This window comes from Salmo trutta, chromosome 9 (genome assembly GCF_901001165.1).
Source record: "Salmo trutta chromosome 9, fSalTru1.1, whole genome shotgun sequence".
In the NCBI taxonomy this organism is placed as follows: domain Eukaryota; kingdom Metazoa; phylum Chordata; class Actinopteri; order Salmoniformes; family Salmonidae; genus Salmo; species Salmo trutta.
The window spans coordinates 20042509-20069539 of NC_042965.1; the positions used below are offsets into that span (position 1 = coordinate 20042509).

Genomic DNA, 27031 nt, shown 5'->3' on the forward strand with positions numbered 1-27031 from the left:
CAATCTTCACAATTTCACGGGTCTTTGGCTGTGGAAGTTGATTGGGCCAGTGCAAGCTGGCAGCGTGCTGTCCTAAGGCAGACTCAACCAGGGGCACGTCAGCTGACATTTCCATTGTTGTCACAAGAGGGGCAGTAAGTGGAGAAACGTTGGAATACGTTTCTGAGATGCGGAGAAGGTCCATGTCAGGCATGTATCCATTGAGTGCTATGTAGAGAGAACTTTTGCAAAACATTTTTAAACCTTAACATCAGGTTGGAGAGATTACTATGACAAAAACTCATGTAACTTTTCCAGAAACAGCACAAGCCCGAAGTTCAAATAAAATGGATTAAAACATACAGATTATATATTTTCCCCCCAGTCTTTGTCCTAAACATTTGTCATTACATCATAAAGATGTCACTGTTTAGGCGTATCATCTGGATACAAAAAAAAGAAAATCACAAGAAAATGTTTTTTGAAATGTTTCCATTCTAGGGACTTCCAATTTACCTTATTCCTTCAGCACATGAGTTAGTAGGTTTACAGAACTCTATCCCATCAACCGGACCTGGCTTCCCACCCTAATTAACAAGGATTTACTGTTACATAGGCTGAATACTTCTCAGGTGCATTTTTTTATGAATATTGAAGGACTCACAAGTGTTCTTGGCTTGTGCCAACGCTGTTCTATGTCTGTGCAGCTGTGAACTGGTGGTGCAGCAGGAATGTTTAGTTGAGAGTAGTGCGCTGTCTGGTAAAGAAGGGCCACCAGATGATTGCACATAGCACTTCCTGCAACACAGGAGCAGTGGCTATGGACCACTATCACTGGTACGGAGTGTTTTAACACCATCTGTGAAGATAAGATAAGTGAGAAACAAGAATGATGCGGTCCATAAATAACAATAAACATAGTAGTGTCTAGTCTTCTTAACTTGGGGCTCATTTAACTATACAGGAATAGATTGTGTCTCAGTAACACAATTACCAAACACTGCATCAACAGATCTTTACCAAATAACCTGTTAAGTGGGCAATTCTAAATTGGGATTGGGACCCATCATTAATATCTATCGATAAGATTAAACGTTGACACTGTCTCCAACACATTTTGACCATAATGACAGCGTCCCACAGGAGATGTTTAACAAGGTCCCTAGTAGCTAGCTATAACCTTTCCCTACTCTCATGCTGTGCGACTTTTCACTCTTCCTCATGGACCCGTGACAGGCAGCCCTCACGGTGATCTCCCCTGTCAATGTACCTTTGTTAGATAGTGTGTAGAAGACATGAATAACAATTATTTTTAGCTAGCAAGCATAACTTAACCAAGCTAATGAAAATACACACATTCTCAGGTAGATTCTGTCAACGTTACATCATTTTACGAAGAAACTAGCTAGCTACAGTTATGTTAAATTAGCTAGCTAATATGATTGTAGCTAGCTAACGTTATATCTGTCAGTGACTTGGTACTCACCTTCATAGTTGTATATGTAGCTTCCTACATACATCTTGAACCCCTTTTCATTCTTGCTAGCTGGAGTCTCAGAGGCTGATTTAACAATTCGATGTACATCATAAATATTAACTTGAGGCAAGTCCTGAAGACACCTAGTAAAAAACTGCGACATAGTGGTAGTAACGTTATATCGTCGATAACAACTAGACTGACTTCCGTTCTATAGTATGAGCCACAGGAAATTGCCACGCCGGTAGGAAGTGTGTTTAGAACGTTCAATCATGGAATGTGCATAAGGGCTACCAAATCTGATTTGTGTGTTCAGACAGCAGTCATTTGCTGACATGGCTACACTAGTTGTCATAGTAACGACTGGTGTGTGTGCAGTGGTGTAGGCCCAGCTAAAAGCTAGGCTAGGTTGAAGATACTGTAATGACCTGACTAGATCATAAAGGAACAATTGTCCAGACAGAGGATGGAGTTAACAAATGGACGGTTTATTAAACCAACTTAACACAGGCTACTGTTTGGCCGTAGCCCACGCCAAATAAATGAAAGGTACCCTACAAACCAACCGTGACCTTCTCTTGTGAAGCCCAGACGTAAGAGAGAGAACAATGGCTAAACCCGGTCTTAACTTCCAATGCTCCATCCCCCTGCCCAACCCCCCTCCACGCCACTCCGCCAACCACCAGGCTACCCGGTATCAGAACATTCCAGGCATTCCCGTGATTGGCAGATAGCAGGTTGATTGGCATGACCCTGCGAACACTGGTAAGTACGACACAACCCACTAATAGCCTAACACATAACCCACAGCTGTCTGTGCGGGTCGCTACACAGCCCCCCCACCACAAAGTCCCTCATCCCCGAGGGAACAAACAAAGTCTCTGAAGTGACCCGGAGGTCTCCTTTGCCTGCGTGGCCGTGATGGTCGCAGAGTGTCCAGATGTGAAACAGGGGGCTCCATCCATGGCAGGGGGCTGCCCCTCTGGCCCAGGGGACGAAGGAAGGGATATGGGGGACAAGGAAGCGGGAACGGGGAATACAGTCTGTGGCTCCAGGGAACCACGCGGTGACACAGGGAGGGAGACAGGAGGAGTGGGCCATCTGGAGCCTTGTCGACGGCACCTGGGGGTGGGTGCCTGGAGAATGTCATTGCCAGAGAGGGGAATTGTGGGGGTCCCTGGGGTTTGGGGAGAAGCGGCCCCTCTGTATGGGGCTAACCTGTCCCGGTGAAATGCCACCTTTCTCCCCCTGGGAGGAAGCTGCACCCGGTAAACAGCCTCCCCTACCCTCTCCAAGACGCTGCAGGGTCCCACCCAGTGACTGTCCAACTTGGGGCATCTGCCTTTTTTCCTTAGGGGGCTGTAGACCCAGACCAGCTCCCCAGCCACAAAGTGCCTTCCCCGGGTGTGCACGTCATAGTTCCTTTTCTGCCTCACACCTGCATTCACCAGCTGCTCTCTGGCGAAGTTGTGGGCTGTCTCCAGGCGGTCCTGGAGTCTCCGGGCATACTCCGGCCCCGGGGGAAAATGAGGGCTATCCAGGGGCCGACCAAACGCCATCTCCGTAGGGGTGCGGATCTCTCTCCCCAGCATGAGGAGGGCAGGCGTGCAGGAGGTGGAGTCTTGGACAGCGAAGCGGCATGCCATGAGGACCATAGGCAGGTGCTTGTCCCAGTCACGCTGGTGTTTGGCAGAGACGATGGCCAGCTGCTGTCCGAGCGTTTTGTTGAAGCGCTCCACAAGGCCATCACTTTGAGGATGGAGAGGAGTAGTGCGGGTCTTGTGCATACCCAGCCTCTCACACATGGTGGCGAACACACGGGACTCAAAGTTTCTGCCTTGGTCGCTGTGGATGGACTCCGCAGCTCCAAACCTGCTGAACATCCCCGCTGTCAGGGCGTCGACGATGGTCTCTGCCTCCTGGTCAGGCAGAGCATAGGCCTCAGGCCATTTTGTGAAATAGTCCATGGCCGTGAGCACCCAGCGGTTTCCACTGTCTGTGGTGGGGAACGGCCCAACTACATCCACTCCCACCCTCTCCATGGGAGCCCCCACTGGGAACTGTTGGAGCTGAGCATGAGAGCGGCCTGGGGGGCCCTTTCTCGCTGTGCAGTTGTCACAGCGGCGGCAAAAGTCCTCCACATCCCTCTTGTGCTGCCCCCAGTAAAAGCCCTGACGGAGGCGGCGGAGTGTTTTTGTGACCCCAAAGTGTCGAGTCCCCACCCCCCCATGAGTACTCTGGAGCACCGCCTCCCGCAATGCTTTTGGGACCACCACCTGCCACCTCTCCTCTCCCGTAGCTGACTCCTTCCATGCCCGCTGTAGCACACCATCAGCCAGCCACAGTCTCTCAAACTTTGACCACAACCCTTTGGTCGCGAGTGAGATTGCTGTCACCTCTTCCCATGGTGGCCTCACCTGCGCCTCTACCCACTGTAGCACTGGCTGTAGGTCTGTGTCCCATCCCTGCTGCTGCTCCCATTCAGCCACGTCGACAGTCTGCAGCTCACAGCAGACAGGCCTGCTCACCCGACACACTGCGGCACAGAACCCCTCCTCTGCACTCAGCTCTCTCTCCCGTCCCTCTCTCCGTTCACAGTGGCGGCAGCCATCTGCAGTACAGGGCCGCCAGGACATGGCATCGGCGTTGGAGTGGCGTGCCCCTGCCCTGTGCACCACTGTGAAGTCATACGGCTGAAGCTCCTCCAACCAGCGTGCCACCTTCCCCTCTGGCTCTCTGAAAGACATGAGCCACTGGAGAGCAGAGTGGTCAGTCCTTACAGTAAAGGGCAGGCCACCCAGGTAGTACTTGAAGTGTTTGATGGAAGCCACAAAAGCCAGGAGCTCCCGCCGGGTGACACAGTGGCGGCGCTCATGTTTGTCAAAAGTTTTGCTGAAGTACGCCACCACTCTCTCCCCCTCTGGCCCCACCTGGGCCAGCACCCCACCCATGCCCACATTGCTCGCGTCTGTGTCCAGGATAAAGGGCAAGGTGAGGTCAGGGGGGGGCGAGCACAGGGGCCCCGATCAGTGCACGTTTGAGGGTGTTGAAGGCCTCCTCACACTCCACTGTCCAAGTGAAAGCCTTGTCCTTCGGCAGCAGGCGGTTCAGGGGAGCAGCGACACTTGAGAAGCCCCGTACAAACCTCCTGTAGTATGAGGCCAGGCCCAGGAAGCTCTTCAGCTGACGCTGGTCGGTGGGGGTGGGCCAGTCTCTGACAGCCCCCACCTTGTCCTCCATGGTGCTGATCCCCTCCTTCCCCACTCGGTGGCCCAGGAAGGACACCTCTCTCCTCATGAAGTGGCACTTCTCGGGGTGGAGCTTCAGACCTGCGGCAGCCACCCGCTCCAGCACACGCCGTAGCGCCACCAGGGCTGACTGGAAGGAGCTGCCATGGGCCAGGATGTCATCGAGGTATACCAGACACTGCTGTCGGGGGATGCCATCCAGCACCCTGTCCATCAAACGCTCAAAAGTAGCTGGAGCGTCGCACAGGCCGAAGCACAGGACCTTGAACTGCCAGTGTCCTCTGTTAGTGGAGAACGCAGTTTTGGCTCTGGCCTCTGGGGAGAGGGGCACCTGCCAGTAGCCACTGTGGAGGTCTAGTGAGGAGAACCAGGAGGACCCCCTAACCAGGTCCAGTAACTCATCGATACGTGGTATGGGGTATGAGTCCTTCCTGGTTACCTCATTCAGCCGCCTGTAGTCCGCACAGAACCTCAGCTTGCCCCCCTTCTTAGGAACCATGACAACTGGCGCCGCCCAGGGGCTGTCTGAGGGCTCGATGAAGTCTGCCCGCTGCATCTCCAACACAGCCTTGTCTGCCGCCTCCTGGCGTGCCAGCGGGATACGGCGGGGACGCATCTTGATGGGTCGAGCATCACCTGTGTCGATCTCGTGCTGCACCAGATGAGTCTGACCCACCTTTTCCTCACTCAGCGCAAAGCTGTCTCTGAATTCAAACAGCAACTGCCACAACCGTTCCTGCTGCTCGGGGTCAAGACCAACACAGTTCCTCCCCCATATCTCCCTCACTGCAGACAGTGTCCTCTCCTCTCCCATCTGGGGTAGCTGGGCTGGGGGGGTGCGGCCCGGGCTCACGGAGGGCTGTGTCGTGGAGGTAGCTGGGGGAATGTAACACACAGCCGTAGGTGACAGGGGGGCTGGGGAAAAGTCACACACAGATGTGGGGGAGGGGGGGCAGCCATGAGTCTCTGCTGCTTTAACTGTTGGAGTAAAGGGTTTGTTGAGTTGAGTGTATGTGATATTAGGGGGTGCAATGGTGACTGCCGGCCCTCCCTGGAAGCTCAGTGTGCCCCCATTTAGGTCTAACTGGCAGCCTGTGCTCCTAAGAAAGTCCAACCCCAGGATACAAGGGTCCTGCACAGCCGCCACCCACACAGGATTACGCACCGACCTGCCCCTTACTGTCAGAGTCATTATTCCCTTCCCTTTCATGGTTGCCAGCTCACCTGTGACTGTGCGGAGCTGCACAGTTGTGGGCTCACACTGAGTCCAACCTAGTACAATATCTGGCCTCACCAGGGTAACTGTGGACCCAGTGTCCACCAGGGCAGAGCAGGGCACCCCCTCCACAGTGACAGCGACATGACAACAGTCACCAACACAGGTCCGGCCCACCACAACAACAGGCTCCGTCCGCTTGCCCTCGTCTGCTTCTGGGGGAAATGGAGCCTTGCTTCCCCGTCTGGGCCGGTGGGCTCCTCCTGAAGAAGATGGTGGTTGGGATAGAAAGTCAGGGGTCCGCACTACCCGGTCTATGCGGACCCCGAGCCGTTTCCCAGAGCTCCGGGGGACTTGGGGCAATCCCGGCGCAGATGGCCTGGCTGGCCACAACCCCAGCAGACCCGGGGACCACGGCGTGTGTTTCGTTCCACCTGTTTCGTTCCACAGCACGAATGAGTTCTGTCATATCAGCCACGCATGCAGACTTTTCCGGCTCTGGGCTGCTCTGCCCCCCCAGCTCGCACAGAGGGTCTGCCTCCCTGCACCCCCACCAAAGACCCAGCTGAAGCCCCAGCCCACACCAGCTCCCTCTCCAAAGCCATCTCCAAGGCTATCTGCAATGACTCAGGATGAGCCAGCTGGGTCTGTATGCGCAGCTCCGTAGGAGAAAGCGCATGTATGAACTGGTCCCGTGCTAGCTCGCTCTGCACGTAGGGGGGCATGTGAGCATATGCCCGCCAAGAGAGGCTCTCAATGTCATTAGCTAGCACCCGTAGAGGCTCTCCAGGCTGCCTGCGTCTATTACTCAGTTTGGAACGCAGCAGCCCGGGCTGTACACACTGTCCATAGCGCCTCCTCAGTGCTCCCACTAAAGCCACATAATCACGTCTGTCCTCGGGGCTAATCAATATCAAACAGGCCAGAGCATCATCCGTGAGGCATAAAGCCAACTGCAGTGCCCTATCTTCATTTGACCACCCCCTAAAATGAGCTAACAGTTCAAACTGAGCATGAAATGCTTCCCAATCCGCCTTACCGGAATACTTTGGGGTCTTAACGGATACGGACGCAGCCAGGGGCTGGGCGCCGCCATGTTTGTTTACATCCTGAGCCCCAGATTCCTCGTCCCGCCGCGTCGACGTCACCCCTTCGGTCCGCCCACCAGAATTTGCACGAAGCACAGTAGACGAAGCACTCATGCCCGCTTCAGCCGCCATCACTCTAACGTCCTCCCTCAAGCAGCCTCTGGGATCCGACGCCCTGGCAATTTCCTCAGCCAGATCCTCCGACGTCCATGCACACGCACCTCCTTGGCCATAATCGTCCCCTACCTCCACCTTCACTTTTGGATTCCCTCGAAGCATTTTCAACCCCGTTCTCACCTACGTTAGCTAGCCACCGAAGTCAGCTAGCTGGCTAACTTTTATTCCCGTTTTTACTTCTGACACCAATGTAATGACCAGACTAGATCATAAAGGAACAATTGTCCAGACAGAGGATGGAGTTAACGAATGGACGGTTTATTAAACCAACTTAACACAGGCTACTGTTTGGCCGTAGCCCACGCCAAATAAATGAAAGGTACCCTACAAACCAACCGTGACCTTCTCTTGTGAAGCACAGACGTAAGAGAGAGAACAATGGCTAAACCCGGTCTTAACTTCCAATGCTCCATCCCCCTGCCCAACCCCCCTTCACGCCACTCCGCCAACCACTAGGCTACCCGGTATCAGAACATTCCAGGCATTCCCGTGATTGGCAGATAGCAGGTTGATTGGCATGACCCCGCGAACACTGGTAAGTACGACACAACCCACTAATAGCCTAACACATAACCCACAGCTGTCTGTGCGGGTCGCTACAATACCATTGTAGCTAGCAACCTCCACCTAATAATTATCATCAAAAACAAATGCCGGTACCATCACAATGAACTTCAAAGGGAGGCAACAATCATATAAAATAATTGGCTTAGCAGCCAATGTGTATTATTTAATATTACTATTAAAAATAGTACTTATAGGAATGAGTAATTGTTTACAAGTTGCTAGCTAGCTATTTTAGATCAGTACACCAGTGAATAGCTAACTTTACAATGCAAGTCAGATGGCTCGTTGCCGAAAATGGTGCATGTTCAAAATGATAACCAGCTAACGTTAGCTATTAGCTCCTATCTGATATTTTATCACCATATTTATCTAGCCAGCTAGGTAGCATAGTTGCTAATATAGCTAGCTAACACCACAGATGAAAGGGTTCCTTATTGTAATCTTAGCTATTTGTTTAGCTAGCTTGCATGCATGCATGTCTGGGCATGTCGGCACAATACTTTTTATTAGTGAATTAGCTAAACTAATATTTGCAACAGGAGTTCGATTTTGGTCGCTGTGTCAATTCATCCATTTCTCAATACTGCACCTTTCTGTTGGAGAATGAGCTTGCATGCTGCTACTGATTTTCCCAGCTAGACATTCCTCGGCATTGTGCCGTGCTCATGGCTCAGGTGGTGAGTGGCGGCTGGCATAACAGCAGCTTTGCTATGTAGAGGGAGAAGAGTTAATAGACTAGAAAAGGCCAAGGTAGCTAATATGATAACATTTGGGACACAATCGACCAATCAGACCAAATGAGGAAGTAAGGAGGTAAGGCCTAGTACATAGAGGGCTCTTTGCTTCTGTGCCATAATGGTTCTGTGATGGCATTGGCAATGCCATTGAGGGCCTTCTCCATTTCACAGTAGGCAAGGGCGCATACTGCCACCTGGAATGTGTTGTCTGAACAGGTATAAAGACAAGATTGATGATTTACTTCCACATGTAGGGTGCGTGCTAGGCACAAAACTACCTCCATACTTCATTCATTTTTTTAAAGCAGTACCGGTTGCCTTCAGACCAGTCCCATGACACTTTTGGGTGTCATAGAGCAAAACGGAGAACACCATCTTGTTCGTGAGAATCTCTCCTTTCGGATGCTACAGACGTTTTCATGAGAAGACTGATTTTCGGGATGTCTCGTGGTCTGACAAACACTGTTGTAGCTCGGCCACCTTCCACCGCAGATACGGAAGGCCACCATAGGTGGATGCGGTGGATTAAGACGCAGCCCAAAAGCTTAAACTGACGGGTTTTGTTGGCGATTTTTTTATTATGTTACTTAGATTGGTGCATCCATAGCTTCTAGGGGGTTTTAACCTGTCTCCTCTTCAGCTACACTGATTAGAAGTGGATTAAACAAGTGACATCAATAAGGGATCATAGGCTGTCACTTCTATTCACCTGGTCAGTCTGTCATGGAAAGAGCATGTGCTCTTAATGTTTTGTACACTCAATGTATGTCAGTCATTCAATTAGCCCATGTCAGTAAACGTATAGTAATCATAGCTAAATTACCGACCGGGCACGTGCCCAAGGACCCTGACCTCCAGGGGGCCCCCATTGATTTTGTTAGTCACTATCACTCAGATATCATATTAACATGGCATAGGTCATGACAAAATGTGTAGCTTTAAAACTGCAAAAATGTCTCCCCACCCCATGGCAAAATGTGTAGAATTGCAGGAAATTAGCTGTAAAACTGCAACAAAAGAGTATGTCCTGTAAAGCAAACTTAGTTGTTTACCTTTTGTTAATAAAATGTTTTTTCTGCTAACAGATCCCTCTCTACGTATTCAATTATAGTTTTTAATCCCGGTGCTAAGATAATGTGAGAATGTGTAGCAGGTAATTGTATAACTAAAAGGCTATGTGTTTGTAGATCAACTGTGGTGAATGAAGCTACATCAACCAACGTGATAATGGCTGGGGATATTTTTTGCTCTTCTCCAACTATCATTTTAGATTTTCTATATTGTATAGAAATGCAGCTTCAAATGATGAGCCAGTCAACCTCTGAAAATAACATACAGTGCCTTCAGAAAGTGTTCATACCCCTTGACCCCTTGATTTATTTTGTTGTGTTACAGCCTGAATTCAAAATTGATTAAATATATTTTTTTTCCCACCCATCAACACACAATACCCCATAATGAAAAAGTGAAAAAATGTTTTTAGACATTTTTGCAAATGTATTGAAAATGAGAAATACCCATTTTATTGTTTTTTAAATTCTTCAGTGTCTGTCAAATTGGTTGTTGATCATTGCTAGACAACCATTTTCAGGTCTTGCCATAGATTTTCAAGTATAACTCGGCCACTCAGGAACATTTACTGTCGTCTTGGTAAGCAACTCCAGTGTAGATTTGGCCTTGTGTTTTAGATTATTGTCCTGCTGAAAGATGAATTAATCTCCCATTGTCTGGTGGAAAGCAGACTGAACCAGGTTTTCCTCTAGGATTTTGCCTGTGCTTAGCTCCCTTCTGTAATCCCCCCCCCTTAAAAACTCCCTAGTCCCTGAAAGTTACTGTAACGGTTGTCGTCGGGAATGGAGGACCAAAACGCAGCAGGAATGTGGATGCTCATCTTGTATTTTATTGAAACCAAAGTGAACACCAAAATAACAAAATAAAGAAAGAATGCACGAACAACAAAACAGTCTTGTCATGCTCACACTCAGCAAAACAAGAAACAATCTCCCACAAACACTAAACCAAACAATTACCCATATATAGGACTCTCAATCAGAGGCAACGAGAAAGCACCTGCCTCCAATTGAGAGTCCAACCCCCCATTAACCTACACATAGAAATATACCAACCCAGAAAGAACATAGAAGTACAAAACATAGAACATAAACCAAAACCCGGAAATAATACATCAAACGCCCTACTAAATAAACCACCACCCCGAACCACATAAAACAAATACCCTCTGCCACGTCCTGACCAAACTACAATAACAAATAACCCTTATACTGGTCAGGACGTGACAGTTACAAGCATACCAGTAACATATTTGGCCCAAACATAACACTTTGTATTCATTACAAAAAGTTTATTGCTTTGCCACATTTTTTGCATTATTACTTTAGTGACTTGTTGCAAATAGGATGCATGTTTTGGAATATTTGTATACTGTACATGCTTCCTTCTTTTCACTCTGTCAATTAGGTTAGTATTGTGGAGTAACTACAATGTTGTTGAGCCATCCTCAGTTTTCTCCTATCACAGCCATCAAATTCTGTAACATTTTTAAAGTCACCATTGGCCCCATGGTGAAATCACTGAGCGGTTTCCTTCCTCTCTGGCAACTGAGTTATGAAGGACACCTGTATCTTTGTAGTGACTGGATGTATTGATACACCATCCAAAGTGCAATTAATAACTTCACCATGCTCAAAGGAATATTCAATGTCTGCTTTTTTAACCCATCTACCAATTGGTGCCCTTCTTTGTGAGGCATTGGAAAACCTCCCTGGTCTTTGTGGTTGAATCGGTGTTTGAAATTCACTGCTCGACTGAGGGACCTTACAGATAGATATGTGTGGGGTACAGAGATGAGGTAGTCATTCAAAAATCATGTTAAACACTATAATTGCACACGGAGTGACTTGTTAGCAAATTCTTACTCATGAACTTATTTTGGCTTGACATAACAGCAACTTGACAGTAGCTCTGTTTTATTAAAATAGTTAATATCATATGCCAAAACATGCTTCACACATTGAAAAAGAAAGACAAATAATCTAAATTCAGTGAACAAGCTCTCAATCTTTTCAGGAAGTAGCAACGTGACATCATGTTTGTTTCCCTCAGCTACAGAATCCCGAAGTGACCAAATCTTACAACGCGTTTTGTTTAAAGGATAGTTCTGCCAAATTACAAAATTGTGTGTGTGTGATAGCTTTAATCGTGGATAGAATTCATTTATGTGAGAGATGAAAGGAAACAAGAGAAAAGAGAACAGTGAATGAACAACCTTCAAACAAGAGTGGAGAATTGGCTCCAAGTGCAGACTGTTGGATGACAGCACCATGCTGGATACTAATGAATATAAACTCAGCAAAAAAAGAAACACCCCTTTTTCAGGACCCTGTCTTTCAAAGATAATTCGTAAAAATCCAAATATCTTCATAGATCTTCATTTTAAATGGTTTCAACTCTGTTTCCCATGCTTCTTCAATGAACCATAAACAATTAATGAACATGCACCTGTGGAACAGTCGATAAGACACTAACAGTTTATAGACGGTAGGCAATTAAGGTCACAGTTTTGAAAACTTAGGACACTAAAGAAGCCTTTCTACTGACTCTGAACAACACCAAAAGAAAGATGCCCAGGGTGCCTGCTCATCTGCGTGAACGTGCCTTAGGCATGCTGCAAGGAGATATGAGGACTGCAGATGTGGCCGGGCAATAAATTGCAATGTCCGTACTGTGAGACGCCTAAGACAGCGCTACAGGGAGACAGGATGGACTGCTGATCGTCCTCGCAGTGGCAGACCACGTGTAACACCTGCACAGGATCGGTACATCCGAACATCACACCTGCGGGACAGGTACAGGATGGCAACAACAACTGCCCGAGTTACACCAGGAATGCACAATCCCTCCATCAGTGCTCAGACTGTCCATAATAGGCTGAGAGAGGCTGGACTGAGGGCTTGTAGGCCTGTTGTAAGGCAGGTCCTCACCAGACATCACCGACAACAACATCGCCTATGGGCACAAACCCACCGTCGCTGGACCGGACAGGACGGGCAAAAAGTGCTCTTCACTGACAAGTCGTGGTTTTGTCTCACCAGGGGTGATGGTCGGATTCGCGTTTATCGTCGAAAGAATGAACGTTACACAGAGGCCTGTACTCCGGAGTGGGATCAATTTGGAGGCGGAGGGTCCGTTATGGTCTGGGGGGGTGTGTCACATCATCATCGGACTGAGCTTGTTGTCATTGCAGGCAATCTCAACTCTGTGCATTGCAGGGAAGACATCCATGTGGTACGCTTCCTGCAGGCTCATCCTGACATGACCCTCCAGCATGACAATGCCACCAGCCATACTGCTCGTTCTGTGCGTGATTTCCTACAAGACAGGAATGTCAGTGTTCTGCCATGGCCAGCGAAGAGCCCGGATCTCAATCCCATTGAGCACGTCTGGGACCTGTTGGATCGGAGGGTGATTGCTAGGGCCATTCCACCCAGAAATGTCCGGAAACTTGCAGGTGCCTTGGTGGAAGGGTGGGGTAACATCTCATAGCAAAAACTGGCAAATCTGGTGCAGTCCATGAGGAGGAGATGCACTGCAATTAATGCAGCTGGTGGCCACACCAGATACTGACTGTTACTTTCTGTTAGTCACATGTCTGTGGAACTTGTTCAGTTTATGTCTCAGTTGTTGAATCTTGTTATGTTCATACAAATATTTGCACATGTTAAGTTTGCTGAAAATAAATGCAGTTGACAGTGAGAGGACGTTTCTTTTTTTGCTAAGTTTACAAAAAATAAATTAACATTCTAGCATATAATTGCTTTTTGTGTGAGATGAGGCCATTATTTAGAATAGATTATAGGGGTTCACACATATAGGAGGGTTCTTTCTTTCAATTTCCCCATGGCACTGTGCAGGCAAGTCTGATCATATGATAATTTCTTACCAAACTAGACACTATATGGGCTAAAATGGCATAGGCCTACACATCCCTGTATTAAGTGTTTCATTCTATTGTATTCAGACTCACTGCAGAGATTATATTGTTTCAACCCTAATCTGTAGCCAATGTGAAAACGCTTGGATGGCGCCTACACGCAAGTTTCTGGTTACCGAGGGAACGCAGATGGTAGAGGAGACTGACGGGCATTCATTCTGTCATCAGTTTGCATTACAATAGAACGTACTCGTAGATCTGTGGCAGCTGGAGTCCGTAGCCTACAAGCGCTCGCATACAAAATACAGACATCTGCGGGTTAATTCCTCGTGCCATCCAAACACTCCTTTGTCCAGGCTTCAGTCTTGTTATTTACTTTCCATTATTAACCGCCCATCAGAGGCAGCTGCTCCGCACTCACCCGACCTCTCTGATCAAGGCAAACTGACGCACTCCACGGGTAAATTGGAATAGGTTTTTGTGCGCTGAGCATCACAAAACCATTGATAAAGATTCGCTTTTCATTCAGAATATCTATACTATATATCACTGACAATTTTGTACATCGCTCATTCTATCCGAAGAGGATTAGAGTCGGACACAGTTGGAGCTCTTTATCGCGCCACCCTTGCTGACACAGATGGTGCGAGACAGGTGCATTTTGGACCGATGATCAAACTTGCATCAATGCAAAAGGTAAGAGACCACTGACCGATTTTCTATCTTCTGATATTCGTTTAATAAGATGTTTAATTCTTCATTTTAATCTGTGAAACGCTCCCTAAACCGTAGCTTCAGACAGCCTACAATTATTGTTCCATTGCCTGGTTTCTGTCCTGGGGAGAATAATATACGTGATCATTATGCTGAGGAGAATATAGGGTAAGACATTATTAAAACAGTCATAATGTATGGTGTTCAATGGTTTTAATCATCATTTAATGATCAATCTGTGTGACGAGTCTTCATGGCGAGGTGCATTTGGAAATTATGTTTTATAACACAACGTACAAAACATTATGAACATGAAATGGTCGGTAATTTGGATATGATTACTACAAATTTAGATAGCTGGCTAGACTAATTTACTAGTCAAATTTGTTTTTACTGACATGACTTTCAGTGACTGGCATACACTGAGTATACAAAACATTAAGAACACCTGCAGTCTTTCCATGACATAGACTGACCAGGTGAATCCAGGTGAAAGCTATGATCCTTATTGATGTTAAATCCACTTCAGTCAGTGTAGATGAAGGGGAGGAGACAGGTTAAAGAAGGATGTTTAAGCCTTCAGACAATAGAGACACGGATTGTGTATGTGTGTCATTCAAAGGGTGAATGGGCAAGACAAAATATTTAAGTGCCTTTGGGTGGTTGGGGGGTTGCAACTCGATATTAGGAAGGTATTCTTAATATTTTTTTACACTCAGTGTATATGCGGATTTATGAGAGCTGAATACCATTTCAACGCCCCCATTTCAGTTTAAAGGCAAGGACACACAAATCTCTGCAGGACCAACTAGTCTAGCCCTACATAGTAAATAATTTAGACATTCAAATGCAGCAACAGCACAGTGAGTCAGCTACCACTGTATCATATGCCTTGTTCGTTTAGGCTAGCTATTCTGTTCCACGATGGAGATAAATAAAAGATTCATTATAGGATATGCCTATACATCATACATTTTTCTTTGAGGAGAAATTCATGCCTGCGGCCCCTCTACCACATCAGTTTGTGATGAAGCAGGGGCAGTGTGCATCCATCTAGTTTTATTACAAACAGTTCTTATCTCACCCTGTCCACCTCCACTGCTGCTGTTTAAATAGAACAGTGCTGCTGGCTAATGGATGCCCTCTGTCTACAGTGGCCAAACCCACAGCCCAGCTGGCAGGACGCACGTCCCCATGACAACTGGGATTCCCTGGGGTCCCTGATGGACTGATGAATACAGGAGTAGGGAGACAGGTATGCGTCCAGTATATCCACACATATTGAAGGGGTTCTTCTAAAGACAGAGGATTAACCACTGGTGGTAATGATGTCTTGTAGGCTCCATTCCTCCATGAAATTTGTATTGACTATTGTTTGTATTAGGGGAGCTACCTTAGCAAGATATTCATTTCAATTAGGTCAGTTTAAGGTAAAACATTTCAAATAAGATAAAAAAAAGGTTAATCAAGTCAGTTAGTAACTGTTCCTAATCACCTATGATTCTGGGAACTTTATTAACCCTTCCCTCCTGCATCCAATGGTATCTTTTGGCAGTAGTCAAGTCCAACGTTCCAGCCTCTCCTTGGTAGGGTTTTGGGGGCAGGTGTTCCAGGGGGTTGCGTTCCACTTTCTGCTGCTCGCTGCTCTGTGTTTCTCTCCAGATATGCTGAGGAGGATACTGAGACGGTGCCAGCCCTCAGAGGCCATTTAGACGAGTCAACAACATGACCAGACTGACAGAGCTGTCTACAAAGCTGTTTTCTACACAGGTACAACTATTTCTCAAACTAATTTAGACTTTCATTGAAGTCATTGACTAAGAATGTATATTTGTTGCCAGTCTATATTCAGAGAGAGCCAAAACCCTTTCAAATGCCCTTGTTAAATAGACAATCCAGAAACCTATGCTGAGGTGGACTCTCTTCCCCCGATATGTCTGTGAGGTTTTGTTAGAATATTGGCATTTGAGCAAATGAGACCTCTCGTTGCACACTGGTTCAAGGGCCTTCTACTGACACAAAGACCAGTGCTGCTATTGAGGATGTACTGTACAATATGTTCTCATGCCAAGAGAGAGGGTTAATGCTGAGCGATTAGTGCTTTTTGAAGTTGGTTCGATTATTAAAATATAATCACGTTCTTATTTGATTTAAAAAAAAAATTACATTAATTAAATGCATTATGAAATAATGGCATTAAAATGGTTTTATAGTTTTTAATGGAAATTCCAAACCCCAAAATAGTGAACCTTTAATTGCCAACACATTGAACATATTCCATTGTCTCTGTCAGGTCCACATTAGGTAGACATCAATAGAAAAATAGTAAATTACTATGAAATAATACAATATTTAAGTGGTGTATATTACTTAGTTTTTATTTGATGACTTTATTATTTTTAATTCCTTAAAGCAGTGGTATTGAACATTTTTCAGCGGGACCCCATTTTTATCGCCAGCATTTCTGGGGACCCAACTGCCTTAGTCATATCTCATCTCTGCTTAGGCAGTAGCAGCCAACCAGCCAGACAACCATCTAATGTTATCTCTGTGCTCCCCATACTCTACTATTGGCTTTAGTCATCTTATTTAGCTAGGCTAGCCTGCCTAGCTGTCTGACAAAATCATTTTTCTAGTTCTTCAAAGTAGATAAGGCATACTTTCACGAATGGTCTCTATCCCTCTCGTCGTTGTGTTGTGTACATTCCTCTCTCATGCGAACTACGCGGTCTGTGTGTATCTAACCCGATCTATCCACTGAGGTATAAAGGAATGGAGAATGCGTCCAAGATGTCTGACTGTTGTTTTCAAGGTAATCTACTCACGTTCGCATACGCCGATTCGTGGACTGTCTATATCCGGGTTGCATCTGGTTTAAATGGACCAACATCACATGCGCACTAGCACTCAGTGCGCACAGGGAGCAGCACGAGCAGCGGTGACATCATCACGTCATCCAAAATTGTGGCAGACATCGGATGAATGTAACATTTAAATATTTTCAGCTGTGAGTGATCTAAAAGAGAGGGTATATGGGAGGGTATATAATAGGGAGGGTGACATGGAAAGTAAGGGATTAGTTTAGTGTGTTCATTTATAAATCCACCGCATTATAACAGTGCAGTCGCCCTTTACTGTCAGAGACAAGAGGTGGAGAGCAAAACAACCTGAAAGCAGAGCCATAACTAAATCAGATTTGTCTAATCTGCTTTCATGGCTGATTATCTTTAATATCTGACGTATGCCAGATCAGCCTATAAAATGTGTTTGGTTGGGTCAGGTCAGCCAAGAGCAAGAGAAATAGAGGCTGTGGAAGGGTAGCCTACATATGTGCTGAGAGTGGATTTGATGGTGGGGGACCGTGGTGTGAGGGGAGATTGTCCTCACCAAGGCAACCCAAACATATTCTGGATCTCTCTTTGCAGAAGCTTTAAAGCTTAGAATCCTGCCCCTGGCCAATAATCCTGATTTCATGCATTTCACAGATTATACACACACACACAAACACACACACACACACACACACACACACACACACACACACACACACACACACACACACACACACACACACACTCAAAGAGCCCTCTTGACTTTAATTTTGGGACAAAATGTGTGACATTTCGGTTGCAGAATTAATGTCTGTTGTCCTCTTCACCCTAGCACCATGTCAGCCTAAACTAATGGCTGCTTCTCTGCTCCCTCCACCTGTTTTAGTTTAGGTGTCCTCAGCCAAACTGCCACAATCACTTCTTCTCTGCGCCTGTCAAACTGTCTGCTACTCAGTCCATCAATCTTTCTCTGCTGCTCAGTTGTCTACACATCTTGTGTAATGTAGAACAGAACTCAGTGACTGTGTTGTCATGTCATCCCCCCTGCAGTTGTCAACGCGGTTCATCCTTACCGAATTGGAACTGGGACGGGAACTGGGACCTATGGCTTTCACCCACTGACGAATGAGCATTACTACAAGGCTACTGACGGAGCTCACTTCTTTAGCTATCGATTTGTGTTAGAAGGAGACCTTGCAGTGATTATTATTGTTAATATTATTATTTGAAGTACCATTGGTACGTTGCTGGAACCTTTAATTGTAGTCTATTTTATGCCGACGTCATTCAGGACCACATTTCATGCCATAAGAAAGACCCATAAAGGGTGGGGTTTTAGTGTTGTCTGATGCTTTGGCGCTTTCTTTTCCTTAAATATTGTTTACCTGAGGGAGCTCTCTCCCCTTCTCTGTAAAATAACACATTATCATCCCCTTCCACACTGTTCAGCTGATCAAAGCAGAGAGAGACTAACACCTCTCTCTGATGCCTGCTTCTCCTCATGCTGTCAGCACCTTTCTCTTCTCGGTAACCTTGGCAACACTTTTAACACCTTACTCACTTCCATCTACCTCTGATGTCTAACATGAATAACAAGGTTGAGTCTGCTGAGATGGCCTTCCTGCTAATTTAATTGATGCGCTCCTAAAGGCGTCAGCATGCTTCAGTTTGGCTGGCGGCTTCCGAAGTCGGCTAGGCAAACCGAACAAGTGTGCTTGCATCCTCCCTTAAAAGACCCTCACTTGGAAAACAATAAAAAAGTGGCAATAGTACCGATTGTCCATTTTGACATGCCGTAGCCAGTATAAACTTCCTCAAAATATTCAGAATGAATCTAAGATAACTCAAGAAATCTGTTATAAAATTTGACGTTTTTGCGGAGGAGATCTTAGTCGCGCAATTTTACATCTAACTGATTTGTTTGGTGCAGTATTTCTCAATGAAAACATTTGCATGAAAACATGTCGTCTCTCGTTGAATTACAACAAAGACTTTATTGAAGAATCCCTACTGTTGACCAATCACCAACGAAGGAGCGTAGATTTCGGCTACCGACTTCGGCTTGCCACTAGAAATAAATTTGTGTGCTCGAACAGGAGTGTTGTGAGGATGTTACGACTTTAATAGGGTTGTGTCAGTGTTTGTGGCGGTGTTTGGATGGTCTCCCGAGGCCTGGTTTGTCTTGTGATTGCTGCATGTACTGGAACTCCCAATAACCTCAGCTAGAGTCATATAGAACTAACCAACACCAGAGTAATCCTGGTTTGCTAACCTGGACTAACAATCTAACAGTCACTAATCAAGCTAATCAACCAAACTAAAACCCAAGCCCCGTTGAGGGGAGGACAGCTCATATGAATGGCCGGAACGGAGCAAATGGAATGGTATCAAACACATGGAAACCATATATTTGATGTATTTGATACCAGTCTATTCATTCCGCTCCAGCCATGAGCCCGTCCTCCCAATTGAAGATGCCAACAAAGTCCTGTGGTGTAGGTGTACATTTTGAGTTTAAGAGTGGGGGTCTTAGAGTAATTCATTTCCTTACCCCCTGAAACCAAACCATCAGCTCTCTTGGCATTCCTTAATAAATACACTAACAAATACCCTCTAATACCTAACAGTACTAATGTCTGGTAACAGACATTTTGTTACTTATACTAACCTGTACTATACTAACTTGTACCTCTCCCATTTTCCTGAAACCCTTCTTCCACCAGACACAGATCACCCAAAATCATATACAATAACTATGTATTTATCTATCTGTTATACCCTTAAGCTCAGTATGTTGCTTGTTGAGACGTTTTACTTTTGGCCCCTAAAACAACGGTGAGAATGATTCCAGGATCTGGGATGGGAAGCTGGATTAACCAATAGATTTAAAGACAAAGCGCACCTACCTACCTGTAGCTCACTGGGTTGACCACACACTTCTGCTCAGGGGGACGCCTAAAAACATGTTACAAATGTTCTAGTAACTATGTTAAAGAATTGTATTATTTTTGTAAAAGGTGTTCCAGTTTAACAAATAATGGCTGACAAATGTTTGTCCCCCTTTCTATTGTGTGGCCAACCCCTAAAAGGTGTTGCAGCTCAGTGCTTGGTTTGTAGCCTGCATAGACACATGTGTACTCTCTTATTAGATAAACCAAAGCAAATAGCAACCCTTACCTGCTTTACTACTAACTGAGTGGTGACTGGTACTAACAACAACCCTGGACGAGGCCTAACAATTTGGCCATTGATTTCTTGCTCTTACTAACATACTGTATCTTCTCTAAGACTAACGTGTGGCGCTTCTTTCAATGCTGTCTAACCATGCTGCGACCAACTCATCACTTCACCCTGCAGTATCTTTTCTTTACTTCCTGAGTTGTCATGAGGATAGACATCCCTGTGTCCTTGATCGTGTGACACTTCAATAACCTGCACTAGAGTGAGAAAGCACTAACTATTGGGGCATGAAACAGCTTCCCAGAAACTAACAAACTAACTAACCTACTAATTAACTAATTATCTAACAAACTAACTGAAATGACTAATGTTGTGCTGAGAGTTATCAGGTTTTGAGGTTTTGGTTCAGCAAGCCATCCCCCTCTCTAGTGTGTGTGTGTGTGTGTGTGTGTGTACGTGTGCATGTAATGTATGCTGCAACTAGCTCTCACAGTCTCACGTCAGAATTTGACGTTCATCCATGTTTCTTAAACATCACATTTCAAATTTCTTCCAAATTTCAAAGTGTTTAAAGGTTAAGGTTAGGAATAGGCTTAAAACAAAAATCTCAAAAACAACTTCATATTGAGGGATTTGAACATGCAACCTTTGTGACACGAGGCAGATGCCATTTGCCATCTGCCAAAACTGAAACCTACTTGAATCTAACAGCGCTCACTGTTGCCCCTAGAGGCCAGTTTCCACATCATCTCCCGATGTCCTCAGACATGGAAGGACATTGAATACTGACTTGTATCAAGGGTGACCTGGCTAGCAGACCTGTGGTTATTAATACTAACCTGTACTGTGGATGATGTTGGCTGGGCTTGTAATTTCAAACACATTAACATTAACTACTCTTTGCTTTGTGCACAGAGTCTGAGACAGAATCTTTTCCCATTTTCCTGAAACATTTCTTCCACCAGACACAGATCACCCAAAATCATATACAATAACTATGTATTTATCTATCTGTTATAACCTTAAGCTCAGTATGTTGCTTGTTGAAAAATGTTACTTTTGGCCCCTAAAGCACAACGGTGAGAATGATTCCAGGATCTGGGATGGGAAGCTGGATTAACCAATAGATTTAAAGACAAAGCGCACCTACCTACCTGTAGCTCACTGGGTTGACCACACACTTCTGCTCAGGGGGGACGCATAAAAACAAAATCTTTGTTACAAATGTTTCAGTAACTATGCTAAAGATGATTCTTTTTTAAGTTGTCCATCTTAATAGTTTAACAAATAATGGCTGACAAATGTTTGTACCCCTGTCCATTGTGTGGCCAACCTCTAAAAGCTCAGTGCTTGGTTTGTAGCCTGCATAGACACTGATGTGTACTCTCTTATTAGATAAAACAAAGCAAATAGCAACCCTTACCTGCTTTACAACTAACTGAGTGGTGACTGGTACTAACAACCCCAGATGAGGCCTAAGAATTTGGCCATTGATTCTTTGCTCTTACGCAGGTTGACGTTTATTGTCATGAGTCTTGTCCTGGAGGCAGAACTGAGCGATTTCCCCTTAGATAAGCCAGCTGCAAAGTCAAAATTGTCTATATTGTAAAAATAAACGTTTTTGCTTTTTGGTTATTAGCACTAACAGTGTGGGTAAGGAAAGGTTTAACATCAGATTTCATGACTTTGTGGTTGTGCTACCTAGTGACCACTCTGCAGAGCGGACTCCAGAACAACATTCATGACGAAAAACACTAACCTGCTGCTCTTACTAACATGCTGTATCTTCTCTCAGACTAACATGTGTCGCTTCTTTCAATGCTGTTTAACCATGCTTCGACCAACTTATCACGCATCACTTCACCCTGCCCCTTGGTGAGATCAAACAGCGTCTAGTAGGCCATGCTGTATCTTTTCTTTACTTCCTGAGTTGTCATGAGGATAAACATCCCTGTGTCCTTGATCGTGTGACACTTTACTAACCTGCACTAGAGTGAGAAAGCACTAACTATTGGGGCATGAAACAGCTTCCCACAAACTAACAAACTAACTAACCTACTAATTAACTAATTATCTAACAAACTAACTGAAATGACTAATGTTGTCCTGAGAGTTATCAGGTTTTGAGGTTTTGGTTCAGCAAGCCATCCCCCCCAGTGTGTGTGTGTGTGTGTGTACATTGATTCTCAAACTGTGTGTATGATGCCGTCATTGTTTTTGTCTGAATGAGTGTTAAGGATTCAGCATGCTTCAGTTCGGCTGGCGCCTAGCCAAACTCGGCTAGGCGAACCGAATGAGTGTGCTCGCATACTCACTTAAAAGACCTTTGCTTGAAAACTTCAAAAAGCAGCAATAGTACTGTTTGTCAATTTGAGGTGCCATAGCCAGTACACACTTCCTTAAAATAGTCGGAATTAATCAAAGATAATTCAAGAAATCTGTCATTAATTGAGACTTTTTTGCAGAGGAGATCTTAGTCATGCAATTTTACATAGAAGATTTTTGGTGCAGTATTTCTCAATGAATACATGTGCATGAAAACGAGTCGTCTATGATTAAATAACAATAAAGACTTTATTGAAGAATCCCTACGGTTGACCAATCACTGATGAATGGGGGTTAACTTTGTCTCAGAACTTCGGCTTGCCTCTAGAATTTTTTGGATGTGTCAGAACAGCCGAAAAAACCCCACCGAAGTCCAAAACGAACAAAAACGTCTCATAAAGTCTTCATAATATATGCACAAACTCTTCCGAGCTGTTTCGGCTGGGAAGCATGCGGACGCCTTGAGTGTGTATGTTTTTCTGTCAGTTTTTTCTACAGAGTAACGTTATGCTATAGCAATATTGTCTTCACCCACTATTTACACAAATGACTGATGATTGGCTGAGAGAAATTGATGATAAAATTATTGTAGATTCTGTTTTGTTATGAGGCTTTTGACATTATCGATCATAGTCTGCTGCTGGAAAAACGTATGTGTTATGGCTTTACATCCCCTGCTATATCGTGGATAAATAGTTACCTATCTAACAGAACACAGAGGGTGTTTTAATGGAAGCCTCTCAAGCATAATCCAGGTAGAATCAGGAATTCCCCAGGGGGGCCCGTTACTTTTTTCAATCTTTAGTAACGACATGCCACTGGCTTTACTCAATTGCGGATGACTCAAGACTATACACGTCAGCTACTACAGTGACTGAAATGACTGCAACACTTAACAAAGAGCTGTAGTTAGTTTCAGGATGGGTGGCAAGGAATAAGATCGTCCTACATTTTTCTTAAACTTAAAGCATTGTATTTGGGACAAATCATTTACTAAACCCTAAACCTCAACTAAATCTTGTAATAAATAATGTGGAAATTGAGCAAGTTGAGGTGACCTAACTGCTTGGAGTAACCCTGGATTGTAAACTGTCATGGTCAAAACATATTGATAGAACAGAAGCTAAGATGGGGAAAAGTCTGTCCATAACAAACCGTTGCTCTGCCTTCGTAATAACAACACTATCAACAAGGCAGGTCCTACATGCCCTAGTTTGTCGCACTTGGACTACTGTTCAGTCGTGTGGTCAGGTGCCACAGAGAGGGACTTAGGAAAATGACAATTGGCTCAGAACAGGGCAGCATGGCTGGCCCTTGGATGTACACAGAGAGCTAACATTAATAATATGCATGTCAGTCTCTCCTGGCTCAAAGTGGAGATTGACTGCACCACTACTTGTATTTGTGAGGGGTATTGACATGTTGAATGCACCGAGCTGTCTGTTTGAACTAATGGAGCACAGCTCGGACACAGTTCGGACACCCATGCACAAGACATGCCACAAGAGGTCTCTTCAGAGACCCCAAGTCCAGAACAGACTATGGGAGGTGCACAATACTACATAGAGCCATGACTACATGGAACTCTATTCAACATCAAGTAACTGATGGAAGTAGTCAAATTTGATGTAAAAAACAGATAAAGTACACCTTATGGAACAGCAGGGACTGTGAAGCAACACAAACATAGGCACATACACTTTCATACACACACACAATAACATACGCACTATACACACACATAAACAGGGACTTTGTATTGTAGATATGTGGTAGGGGAGTAGGAGCCTGAGGGCACACAGTATGTTGAGAAATCTGTTATGAATGTATTGTAATGTTTTTAAAATTGTTTAACTACATAAATTTTGCTGGACTCCAGTAAGAATAGCTGCTGTTTGGCAGCAGCTAATGGGGATTAATAGTAAATACAAATGCACATTTAGAACTGATTTAGCCAAAAATAAGACCACATTTATTATACAGACTCAACTCTCAAAGGTGGGTTCTATTCTTGGAGAAAGACAAGCTTCTTACAGCTAGACAATCAAATTGTGTGATCAAACTATGAAGCAGTTTTGCTTTGGAGGACCTAGTGTCTTTCAGAGTAGCTTCAATCAAAAGAGTCACTAGTCAACACAGTGTCTAAGTGGTCTTGATCCTTGTCCTTTGTGTGGTGGCACTACAGAATTATTCACAAAATATAGCTGGGATGTTGAAAAAGTGATAATAGCCTTACTATCTTTTATTTCATGTGCTGTATTGATAAAACATATTTACCATGCCCTTTTCTCTGTTGAATAAACTGTCACTTATTTTAAAAAAAGTACTTCTTTGTCTTGCGTCTTCCCTCTACAGTATTCTTTTTTGAATGTTCCAAAAACATTCCCTGAGCCTGGTGATTCTTGGACCGATTTTAAGTCCAATAATGCTTTTTCTTGAAGTATATTATCACCCTGTGAGAACAGCTGGTTGCCACTTTACTGTGTTCTCTCTCTGTATTCCAGTGTGTGAAAATCCCCCATGGAGGCTCTCTCATATTGTCTTCAGGAGGCAGCTTTCACACAGTCACAGCTAGCCAGCCACTCCTCCTCCGGGCTGCCTAGCCCACCCCAGCATGCCTCTGTGGAGTGATAGACAGGTGACTGGGGCTATGAATTTGGTCCTTGATTGCAGTAATCATAGCGTAGTGTGATTACTACCACAGCGTGTTTGACACATGCAGAGCCCTTAATATTCACAACGCTGAAAAGCGCCTGTGATTAACAACCCACTTCAAACTGTGAGGAGCACTTCAACAACAATGTCCATTCAAGAAAGCATACTTTCAAGATGCCAGATTGTCAAAAACATTTTTACATCATAAGTATAATATTTGTAACTTTTTGTAATGGTCAAAATGTCCACAAGTTGACAATAATCTATCCAGGAAATTAAATATTAAATGGTGTCTAATGACTTGGGTAATAGCAACTTTATATTATCAGATAGTGGCATTTTTGTGAGAAATCATCTGGTTGAATGACTTATAATATAAATAAATCAGGGTATATGTACAGTACCAGTCAAAAGTTTGGACACACCTACTCATTCAAGGGTTTTTATTTATTTTTGACTAGTTTCTACATTGTAGAATAATAGTGAAGAAATCAAACTATGAAATAACACATATGGAATCATGTAGTAACCAAAAAAAGTGTTAAATAAATACAAAATCTATTTTAGATTTTAGATTCTTCAAAGTAGCCACCCTTTGCCTTGATTACAGCTTAGCACACTCTTGGCATTCTCTCAACCAGCTTCATGAGGAATGCTTTTCCCGGCAATATTGAAGGAGTTCCCACATATGCTGAGCACTTGTTGGCTGCTTTTCCTTCACTATGCGGTTCGACTCATCCCAAATCATCTCAGTTGAGGTTGGGTGATTGTGGAGGCCAGGTCATCCGATGCAGCACTCCATCACTATCCTTCTTGGTAAAATAGCCCTTACACAGCCTGGAGGTGTGTTTAGGGTCATTGTCCTGTTGAAAAACAAATGATAGTCCCACTAAACACAAATCAGATGGGATGGTGTATCGCTGCAGAAGGCTGTGGTAGCCATGCTGGTTAAGTTTGCCTTGAATTGTAAATAAACCACGGACAGTGTCAGTAGCAAAGCACTCCCACACCATCACACGTTGTCCTCCATGCTTCATGGTGGGAACCACACATGCAGAGATCCGTTCACCTACTCTGCGTCTCACAAAGACATGGCGGTTGGAACCAAAAATCTCAAATTTGGACTCATCAGACCAAAGGACAGATTTCCTCCGGTCTGATGTCCATTGCTCGTGTTTCTTGGTCCCAGCAAGTCTCTTCTTCACATTGGTGTCTTTTAGTTCTGGTTTCTTTGCAGCAATTTGACCATGAAGGCCTGATTCACACAGTCTCCTCTGAACAGATGTTGAGATGTGTCATTTACTTGAACTCTGTGAAGCATTTGTGACGACCCTCCCACTCTGTCTGCCGTATTCTCTCTTTGCTCTTGTTTCCTTATTAGGATGCTGGTGGGCAGAGTTGGGAGGGTCGTCAGCTACATGGGAAACACCTGGGCCCGGGTGTGTCCCAGGATAAATAGATCTCTGCCACATTCATGGAAGAGACTCTCTCCATGCAGACACACTATGTTTATTTGTATATAGGTTACCTTAGTTAATAAATATATATTTTGTTATTCCTTGTCTCCACGTTGTCTCCCTTTTGTTACGAACTTTGAGCCGGTTCGTGACAAGTGGGAGCTCATCCGGGATATTTGAACGTATGGTGTTGGGGGAGAACGTGGAGTTAATGTTAAATTCTGTAGGTGCTCTGTTTGCATATTTTGTTAGTTTGTTTGCATTTGATAGGCCCAGTATTGGTTGTGTTTGTTTGTTTGGTTTGTGTACTGCGTTGGAGAGTACATTGGTTAGTTTCCAGGCCCCTGCCCAGCCTGGAAACGCTTGTTCTACTCGCTGTTGGGACATCGGTCTGAGGTGAGTACAGTCAGCTGTGTACCTCGGTGGGAG

At 44.9% G+C, this 27031-nt stretch overlaps 2 long non-coding RNA genes across 2 annotated transcripts; one reads left to right on the forward strand and one right to left on the reverse strand.

The window, feature by feature from the left end:
- Positions 1 to 521: 521 nt before the first annotated feature.
- Positions 522 to 1697, reverse strand: LOC115199631 (uncharacterized). Its single transcript, XR_003879394.1, has 3 exons — positions 1466 to 1697; positions 644 to 838; positions 522 to 557 (listed from the first exon to the last, which is right to left on the reverse strand). It is a non-coding gene; the product is annotated as an uncharacterized LOC115199631 (long non-coding RNA).
- An 11769-nt stretch (positions 1698 to 13466) lies between these two features.
- On the forward strand, positions 13467 to 18823 carry LOC115200139 (uncharacterized). Its single transcript, XR_003879479.1, has 4 exons — positions 13467 to 13900; positions 14025 to 14136; positions 15309 to 15924; positions 18036 to 18823. It is a non-coding gene; the product is annotated as an uncharacterized LOC115200139 (long non-coding RNA).
- The last annotated feature ends 8208 nt before the right edge of the window (positions 18824 to 27031 follow it).